This window comes from Mobula hypostoma, chromosome 1 (genome assembly GCF_963921235.1).
Source record: "Mobula hypostoma chromosome 1, sMobHyp1.1, whole genome shotgun sequence".
NCBI classification, from domain to species: domain Eukaryota; kingdom Metazoa; phylum Chordata; class Chondrichthyes; order Myliobatiformes; family Myliobatidae; genus Mobula; species Mobula hypostoma.
The window spans coordinates 20,863,302-20,873,630 of NC_086097.1; the positions used below are offsets into that span (position 1 = coordinate 20,863,302).

General features: G+C 45.0%; 1 non-coding gene across 1 annotated transcript; it reads right to left on the reverse strand.

Annotated features, from left to right (window-relative positions):
- Positions 1–1,126: 1,126 nt before the first annotated feature.
- trnas-gcu (transfer RNA serine (anticodon GCU)) lies at positions 1,127–1,208 on the reverse strand. Its single transcript has one exon. It is a non-coding gene; the product is annotated as a tRNA-Ser (tRNA).
- Between the last annotated feature and the right edge of the window lie 9,121 nt (positions 1,209–10,329).

Consider the following 10,329-nt stretch of genomic DNA (forward strand, 5'->3'; position numbering starts at 1 on the left):
GCCCTAGTGGGGCAGTCTTTCATTAGTTCTGTTATAGTTACTATTCGATAGATTTGTTGAGTATGCCCACAAGAAAATGAGTCTCAGGGTTATTTATGGTGACATATATGTACTTCGACAATAAAATTTACTTTTGAACTGTCTCTCGGGCCCATGCATGAGATCCCTGCCGTGTGGATCTCAGCCTTGTGCTCGTGTTAAAAGACAGAGGGACGGGCGGGCCACGGTCAGAGCAAATGTCCTCACGGAGTCTGGATAGAGGAAGCAGAATGTGGACTGGGTCAGGAAAGCGAGCAGGCCTATATTGAGAACGGTTTGATCCAGGGACCAGGTAGAGGACGGGGAGCGGGAACAGGAACATTATTCCGGATCTGCTGATATTCACACGGTGACCAAACCTGGAGTTCGTCCGGAAAAATAAGCGCGTTAACGATGCGCACTGTCTGCGCAAACCGGAGTAAAACACACAGAATGCTGGCGAAACTTAGCAAGCCAGGCAGCATCTATGGGGAGGACGTTTTGGACCGAGACCCTTCATTGGGACTGAAAAAGAAGGGTGAAGAGGCCAGAATAAGTAGGCTGCAGCTTCTGCATTTTTGTGTTTATTATGATTTGCTGCGCGAACTAGGCCGTTGGCTTGGGGAAAAGGGGAAGGCGATGCGATTGTTACCCTTCCGTCTCCAAATCAATGGCGTTTCATTAAAAGCAGAAAACTCAATGAAAATCATATGCCATATGCAATTTGCAGATATTTATCCAAATGAAGGGTCTAGACCTGAAACGTAGACTGTCCATGTCCCTTCACAGACCGGGGCTGTCGTCCAGCATTGTAGCATCTGCAGAACCTCTTGCATATCCGAGTTCCTCCGGCTATTTTTTTAAACTCCAGATTCCACATCCGTAGTCTTCCGTGTCTACACCCACTTGTACCTGGAGCATAGCCCTCCATACTCCTCCCACTCTTGTACCAATCCAAATCTCTCTTAAACGTTGAGATCGAACCCATATCCACCACTTCAACTGCCCGTTCTCCCTATGTTCCCTTTGAACATTTCACCTTTTTCAGCCTCAGCGGAATGTAAACCTATCTACACCCCTCAGAATCTTGATTAAGCAATAAAGAGATCGACGAAGGTGGGATTCGAACCCACGCGTGCAGAGCACAATGGATTAGCAGTCCATCGCCTTAACCACTCGGCCACCTCGTCACATACCTGCAAAGTGGAGAATTTGTCTACACCATTCCAGAGCTAAATCCGATCGATCTGCGGGGTAAAATAACATCGCAGAGGAAGAGCGAGGAGCTGAGTGGATTATAGAACAGGCGAGGTAGTCAATGGCGGACCTTCTCAAGTGGAAAGGAGCTGTATTCAGAATCCGAACGAGTCGCTCCAAGGGACCTGCTCTTTTACAGTTCGTAGCAGGTATGCGCAGGAGGAAGCAATTGCGGCACTTGGGTGGTACCAGCTGGAAAACTGAGAGATGGAATTTAATGCAGACAAGCGTGAGGTGTTACATTTTGGGAGGACAGACTAGGGCACTGACGAATGTGGTAGAACTGAGGGATTTTTAAATACAGATCCACAATTCGCTGAAAGTGGCGTCACAGGTAGATAGGGTCCTAAAGAGAGCTTTAGGCACATTGGTCGTCACAGATTAATGTATAGGGTACAGGAGATGAGATTTATGTTGAAGTTGTTCAAGACGTTGGTGAGGCCCAATTTGAATCATTTTGTGTAGTCTTGATCACCTACTTAGAGGAAAGATGCCAGTAAGATTGGAAAGAGGGCAAAGAGCATTTACAAGAATGGTGCCAGGTCTTGAGACAGGGAAAGGTTGAATTGGTTGGGCAACACACATCAAAGTTGCTGGTGAACGCAGCAGGCCAGGCAGCATCTCTAGATTGGTTGGGACTCTGTTCCCTGGAGTATAGAAGAATGCGAGGAGATTTGATCGATTTCAACATTTGAGAGAGATTTGGAATAGGTATATGGATGGGCGAAGTATGAGGGGCTATGGGCCGGGTGCAGGTCGATGAGACGAAACAGATTAATAGCTCGGCATATTTCTGTCTATAATGCTCAATGACTATCGGGAGACCCAAAGGAATTTACCCATAAGCCAACAAAAAACAAGAGAAAATCTGCAGATGCTGGAAATCCAAGCAACACATACAAATTGCTGGAGAAATTCTGCAGGCCAGGCGGCATCTATGGAAAAGAACACAGTCGATGTTTCGGGCGATCACTTTGTGTGTTTTTCCCCCTAAACCAACCCTCTTTCTTAATTACCGAACAGTTTGGCACGGACCAGATGGGCTGGCTTCTGTGCAGTATTGTTTTATAACCCTCCTGCATTTCATCCTCTCAACTGAGTTAGCACGATGGCGTAGCGGTTAGTGCGATCGCTTTACACCGCTAATGAGAGGGAGTTCGATACCTGCCGCTGTATTTAACAGTTTGTACGATCTTCAGATCGTGTGGTTACGTTCTCTCCCACATTTTAAGGATTGCAAGTTAGGGTATATTTGACAAATAGAGCTAATCTTTTCTTTTAACTTTCATAACTAGGTCAGGGTCACTCGTGAACCTGTAACCCACAATGTAAACAACACACACAAAATGCTGGAGGATCTCAGAAAGCCGGCAGCATCTATGAAAAAGAGGAAATAGTCGACGTCTCGGACCGAGACCCTTCCGCAGATACACGGGTTTGAGTTCCTCCAGCACTTTGTGTGCGTTGCTTGAGTTTCTAGCATCTGCAGATTTTCTCCTGTTTGTGACAGGACCCACAATCTAAACGTTGTGGAACTGGAAGCCTTCACCCCCTGCCCCCCGCCCCCCGAACTATCGCTGTTCTTTCAGTACACATGAAGAACTAGAGGAACTCCGCGGAGCAGGACTGGAGGGGAAGAAATGGCCAGACGCGTAAGCGTCAGTGTTGCGCTAACCCGCCGTGTTTTAGAGTCGGACAAAACCCTCAAATAAACAATGCCCCCCAAATAGTTAATTATCACCACTAGCCCCCCTACCACGAGCAGTAGTGCATATACATACAGGAAACCCTAACTCTCGTTTCTTTCCCCACCTCTTCATTCCGCTTTGAGGGAAAATCCGCCTCTACCACAGCACTTAGGTACTCGTTGATAAATTCGCTTACTCAAAACGCGAGCGAGTGAACATTTATTGCAAGATTAGACGACCATGCAACTTCTTCTCCAACAGCACCGTGGGCACAGCCACACCTCACGCAGAGCAGCTCATCAGGGATGGGCAATTAAATTCTGTCTCAGCCTGTGAAAAATCACATCTCTTTAATGATCATATAACATTACAGCACCACACAGGGTCTTCGTTTGTTCCAACCGTATAACTCAAAGACCCATCTACCCCTTTCCTTCTACAGAGCCCTCCTATTTTCTATCATTTCTTAAATGCCCCTAATGTATCTGTGTCTACCATTATCCTTGGCAAGGTGTTCCAAGTACTCACCACTCTATGTGAAAAATAAACTACCAATCTCATACACCCCCACTCTATACATCCCCTGGAAAAGGTCTTTTGCTGTCTGGCCCAACTTTGTCTCTAATCATACTGTGTACACCTATCATCCTCCTTTGCTCCATTGACAAAAACTTTCTTCATAAATCATGATCTCTCGTCCAGGCAGCTTCCTAGTAAATCTCTGCACCCTCTCTAGAGCTTCCACAACCTTCCTGTAATGAGGTGACCGGACTGAATGCACACAGTATTCCAAGCACGGCCTAAACTACAAAGAAAGAAAATCTCACACAACATGGGCTGGAATGGTTCCCTGCAGAGGACGGCGGGTTTGACTTTTCTTTTGGGTATGTGGAGAATTAGTGGCAGGAAGGAGATTTACACCAAGGTGTTGTTTTCCTTCCGGATTAAGTTGTGCGATGAGACCATTGTTGGAGCACAGGCGGGGTAGGCCACTGACTGTGCAGACAGGGCTGGGCAGTAAGTGAGGCAAAGCAGTCATCTCACCCATGTGCTCTGCGGTGCATCCCCAAGCTTCCCAATGTCACGTCTCCACTTTATGCGGTCACAGGCTGGAGAGCCCTCGCAGTCAATATGGTTCTTGCACTTCTGCAAGGAAACTTTCAGCAAAGACGGTCCACCCCAAAACGTCCTTGGGCTGGAACTCAGAATTTTCTATGGCCCAGGAGCAGGCCCACAATGTCTCTGTCGACTACAACCCCAAATGAAACAAATGCCTTTGCCTTCACATAGCCCATAACTTTTCATTTCCCACATGTTCTTTTCTCTATCTGAAAGCCCTTTAAATATCACCATCACATCTGGTGCCACCACCACCACCAATCCTGGGCGTGAATTTCATACATCTACCACTATCCTCTGACGTTATGCACCAAGCACCCCCAAACCTTTCCGTTTTCTACAAGGCACAACTCAGAAATGTGATTATGTACTCTCAACAAGCCTAGATAAGACCAAAAGACATAGGGGCATTTGATCATGGTTGAATTTACTTTCCCTCTCAACTCCATTCTGCTGCCTTCTCCCTGTAACATTTGCTGATTTACTAATCAGGAGCCCAATATACGCTAAGACTTGACTTCCATATCCATCTGAGAATTCTGGACTTACCACCCTCTGGCTAAAGAAATTCCTCTGGATCTCTATTCTAAAAGGATGCCCTTGTATTATGAATCTGTGGCCTCTGGTCCTAGACTCTCCCATTACTGGAAACATGGAGGGATTGTCGACAGAGTCTCTGTGGGTGGAAGTTAGGAACAGGAAACAAGTCAATAACTTTACTAGATTTTTTTTTTTATAGACCACCCAATAGTAACAAAGACATTGAGCAGATAGGGAGACAGATTCTGGAATCGTGTAATAATAACAGGGTTGTTGTGGTGGGAGATATTAATTTCCCAAATACCCCCTAGAGTGAGGGGTTTAGATGGGGTGGAGTTTGTTAGGTGTGTTCAAGAAGGTTTCTTGACACAATATGTAGATAAGTCTACAAGAGGAGAGGCTGTACTTGATCTGGTATTGGGAAATGAACCTGGTCAGGTGTCAGATCACTCAGTGGGAGAACATTTTGGAGATAGTGATCACAATTCTATCTCCTTTAGCATAGCTTTGGAGAGGGATTGGAACAGACAAGTTAGGACAGCATTTAATTGAAGTAAGGGGAAATAGGCTATCAGGCAGGAACTTGGAAGCTTAAATTGGGAAAGATGTTTTCAGGAAAACATACAGAAGAAATGTGGCAAATGTTCAGGGGATATTTGCGTGAAGTTCTGCATAGGTACTTTCTGAGATGGGAAAGGATGGTAGGGTACAGAAATCATGGTGTACAAAGGTGGTTGTAAATCTAGTCAAGAAGAAAAGAGCTTACAAAAGGTTAAAAAAACTAGGTAATGATAGAGAGCTAGAAGATTATAAGGCTAGCAGGAAGGAGCTTAAGAATGAAATTAGGAGAGCCAGAAGGGGCCATGAGAAGGCTTTGGCGGACAGGATTAAGGAAAACCCCAAGGCATTCTACAAGTATGTGAAGAGCAAGAGGATAAAATGTGAGAGAATAGGATCAAACCAGTGTGACAGTGGAAAAGTGTGTATGGAACCGGAGGAGATAACAGAGGTACTTAATGAATATTTCACTTCAATATTCACTACGGAAAAGGATCTTGGCGATTGTAGGATGACACAGCAGACTGAAAAGCTTGAGCATGTAGATATTAAGGAAGAGGATGTGCTGGAGCTTTTGGAAAGCATCAAGTTGGATAAGTCACCGGGACCAGATGAGAAGTACCCCAGGCTACTGTGGGAGGCGAGGGAGGAGATTGCTGAGCCTCTGGCAATGATCAGTGGGGACGGGAGAGGTTCCGGAGGACTGGAGGGTTGTGGATGTTGTTCCCTTATTCAAGAAAGGGAGTAGAGATAGCCTAGGAAATTATAGACCAGTGAGTCTTACTTCAGTGGTTGTTAAGTTGATGGAGAAAATTCTGAGAGGCAGGATTTATGAACATTTGGAGAGGCATAATATGATTAGGAATAGTCAGCATGGCTTTGCCAAAGGCAGGTTGTGCCTTACGAGCCTGATTGAATTTTTTGAGGATGTGACTAAACACATTGATGAAGGTAGAGCAGTAGATGTGGTGTATATGGATTTCAGCAAGGTATTTGATAAGGTACCCCATTGCAAGGCTTATTGAGAAAGTAAGGAGGCATGTGATCCAAGGGAACATTGTTTTGTGGATCCAGAACTGGCTTGCCCACAGAAGGGAAAAGGTGGTTGTACCAGTGGTGTGCCTCAGGGATCTGTTCTGGGACACACTACTCTTCATGATTTTTATAAATGACCTGGATGAAGAAGTGGAGGGATGGATGGGTTAGTACATTTGCTGATAACACAAAGGTTGGAGGTGTTGTGGATGGCGTGAAGGACTGTCAGAAGTTACAGCAGGACATTGATAGGATGCAAAACTGGGCTGAGAAGTGGCAGGTGGAGTTCAACCCAGATAAGTGTGAAGTGCTTCATTTTGGTAGGTCAAATATGATGGCAGAATATAGTAAGACACTTGGCAGTGTGGAGAATCAGCGGGATCTTGGGGTCTGAGTCTATAGGGCGCTCAAAGCTGCTGTGCGGGTTGACTCTGTGGTTGAGAAGGCATATGGGATTGAGTTTAGGAGCCGAGAGGAAATGTTGCAGCTATATAGGGCCCTGGTCAGACTCCACTTGGAGTACTGTGTTCAGTTCTGGTCGCCTCACTACAGGAAGGATGAGGAAACCATAGAAAGGGTGCAGAGGAAACTTACAAGGATGTTGCCTGGATTGGGGAGCATGCCTTATGAGAATAGGTTGAGTGAATTCGGCCTTTTCTCCTTGGAGCGACGGAGGATGAGAGGTGACCCGATAGAGGTATAAGATGAGAGGCATTGATCACGTGGGTAGTCAGAGGCTTTTTCCCAGGGTTGAAATGGCTAGCACGAGAGGGCACAGTTTTAAGGTGCTTAGAAGTAGGTACAGGGAAGATGTCAGGGGTAAGTTGTTGTTGTTCTTGTTGTTTTTAAAAACACAGACTGGTGAGTGCTTGGAATGGGCTGCCAGCGTCGGTGGTGGAGGCAGATGCGATAGGGTCTTTTAAGAGACTTCTGGATAGGTACATGGAGCTTAGAAAAATAGAGGTCTATGGGTAACCCTAGGCAATTTCTAAGGTAAGGACATGTTCGGCACAACTTGTTCAGGTTGGGTGGGGTCTTTGATTATGCTGGCCGCTTTTCTGAGTCAGCAAGTATGGTCCATGGAGAGGAGGCTGGTTCATGTTGTCCCGAGCTTACGGCTTCTTTTATGTTGCGATCTCAAACTCACTAAGAGCTCTATCAAGAACATTTGTAAATGGATGTCACATACTGGCCCAAAGGAAAGAGAACCACACCATCAAGGCACAGGCCATTCAGCCCTTTGACAATATTTAAATCTGTTCGTGGCAGATGCTTACCTCAACTCTTCACATCTCCCATTGGTACACTGGTGCAGATCGGACAGGAAGATCAGCCCTCGAGGGACTTCCTGATGATGTTGCTGTGGATTGAGGCTTCCAGAAATAAACTCAAAGTTACAGACAGTAGAAATGGACCTGGAGGCAGTGCTGTCAATAACTTGGGTTGGGCAGCAACAAATTCATGAACTGTTTTTATCCCCTTGGGTCGCTACATAAATACGTAGCTGCAAAGTTAGCTTCAAGCTCGATTTTAAAGGCATTCAGTTATGAAGATAGAGGATTCATGTCAGTGCCCTGCTTTGGGCAACTGGGATGTGACAGCAGCAAATTATTGCTACTTCTTTTTGTTTGCAGGAGCAGAGGTGGGAGAAAAAAAATCAGCCCACACACAGTTCTGTGAGCCTCTGTGGAATAAATAGAGCCTTCATAAGAGGTTACAATTGAACTTGACTGTTTGAAAAAATTGTAAACAGAAGACAGAAGTCAACAGCACCTGATTAACTATAGTCCAAGGTGGTCTCAGAGCAAAGTGTGAACTCAGACCTCAACAATGTACAAACCACTTGCCACTTCAAAACAACATAAGTATGCAATCAAAGCAAAAAAAAATCATTCTCATGATGTGCATGTTGTTGAGAAAGACCAGCATTTATTTAGCATTCATTTCAAGAGTACTAGAATATAAAAGGATGTAATGCTGAGGCTTTAAGAGGCACTGGTTAGACCACAGTCAGAGTAATAAGAGCGGGTTTGGGTCCCTTATCTAAGAAACAGCATGCTGCCATTGGATGGGGTCCAGGGGAGGTTTACAAGAATGAACTGGGAATGGAAGGGTTAACATATGAAGAGCATTTGATAGCTCTGGGCCTGTACTCACTGGAGTTTATAAAAATGGGGGAGGGGAGGATCTCATTGAAACTTTATCAACTATTGAAGGCCTAGATGGAGTGGACGTGGAGAAGACATTTCCATTAGTGAGGGAGTCCAAGACCAGAGGGCACAGCTTCAGAATACAAGGATGGCCCTTCAGAACAGAGACTGAGGATGATTTTAGCCAGAGGGTGGTGAATCCATGGAATTCATTGCCACAGACAGCTGTGGAGGCCAAGTCATTGGGTATATTTAAAGTGGATAGTAATAGATTCTTGATTAGTAAGAGTGTTAAAGGTTATGAGGAGAAGGCAGGAGACTGAGGTGGAGAGGGATCAGATCAGCCCAGCCCAGCCCAGCCCAGCCATGATGGAATGGCAGAGCAGACTTGATTTGATGGCCTAATTTTGCTCCCATGTCTTATGGTTTTGTTATCCTTTCATAATTGCCTTAGGCACAACTGAATAGTGTTACTTTTTTTAAAAAAAAAATTAGATTATGAGGATACTCAGTCCTCATTTATTGTCACTTAGAAATGCATGCATTAAAAAATGATACAACGTTCCTCCAGAATGATATCACAAGAAAACACAGGACAAACCAAGACTAAAACTGACAAAACCACACAATTATAACATATAGTTACAACAGTACAAAGCAACACCATAATTTGATAAGGGCAGACTATGGGCACGGTAAAAAAAAGTCTCAAAGCCTTATTAGCCTCATCATCTCACACAGGCGGCAGAAGGGAGAAACTCTCCCTGCCATGAACCTCCAAACGCCGCAAACTTGCCGATGCGGCACCATTGGAAGCACCCGACCCCAGCGTTCTCTTGAGTCCGTCCGAAAACTTCGAGCCTCCGACCAGCATCCTCTGCTGAGCGCTTTGACCCCACCCCGGCTGCTGAGCAACAGGCAAAGCCAAGGACTCGGGGCCTTCTCCTCCGGAGATTCTGGACCACACAGTAGCAGCAGCAGCGAAGCAGGCATTTCAGAAGTTTCACCAGATGTTCCTCCGTGCTCTCACGTCCATCTCCATCAAATCAGGATTGTGCACGGCACCCTACTTGACAAATAACAGGCATCACCACTGGAGTGGCCGCTGCGAGCTGCTTCGCGCCACCATCTTCTCCTCCCTCCTTTCAACATTCCTTTTTCCTTGGGGTTAAAGAAATTCAAGAAAAATCTCTCAAGTGAACTTGAACCAGGACGTCATCTCACCATAGGAATGTGAAATCAAGCAGCAGTCATGAGGCATTTGAGCCCAGTATTCATTAATCTTGCACGTGCACAAGCAAATTTCAAAAACCAACGGGAGGTTTTTACACCATCCGGGAATACAACGAAGCACTCCCATTAACATGATTGTGTGCCACAATAACAATTTAATCTACATGCATTTTAATTAAATTACTGGCATATTTCACTTGCACTGAAGTTTATATAGTTCTGCAATTGTAATGGATCTGAGCCGTAAAGAACTTTCGCTAGGATCACAGAATCCCTTTTGTGAACTGTTCACATGAAAACCATTTTAAAGGCATTCAGAGATAGTTACACATTTCAATCTCACTAATTCATATATACACACACAGAATAAACACTTGCAGTGCAGTAAAACTCAATACCTGCTCTGCTATGGTTTTAAGTGTTTATGGAATTTATAAACACCCCTTTAATACATCTTTCAACCATGCCAATGACAATATGGTCAGATATTTACTTCTGAAAGTTTCGCTGACTAAGAGTGCTTGTATAATATTTGATTCACACAGTGCACCCAGGCCTTCACAGAATCACAGCATGGTTATGGTTATGTGCCAGATGCATTATTATTAACACGATGAGAAATTCTGCAGATGCTAGAAATCCAAATCAACACACACAAAGTGCTGGAGGAACTCAGCAGGTCAGGCAGCACGTATGGAAATGAACAGTCAACGTTTCAGACCGAGACCCTT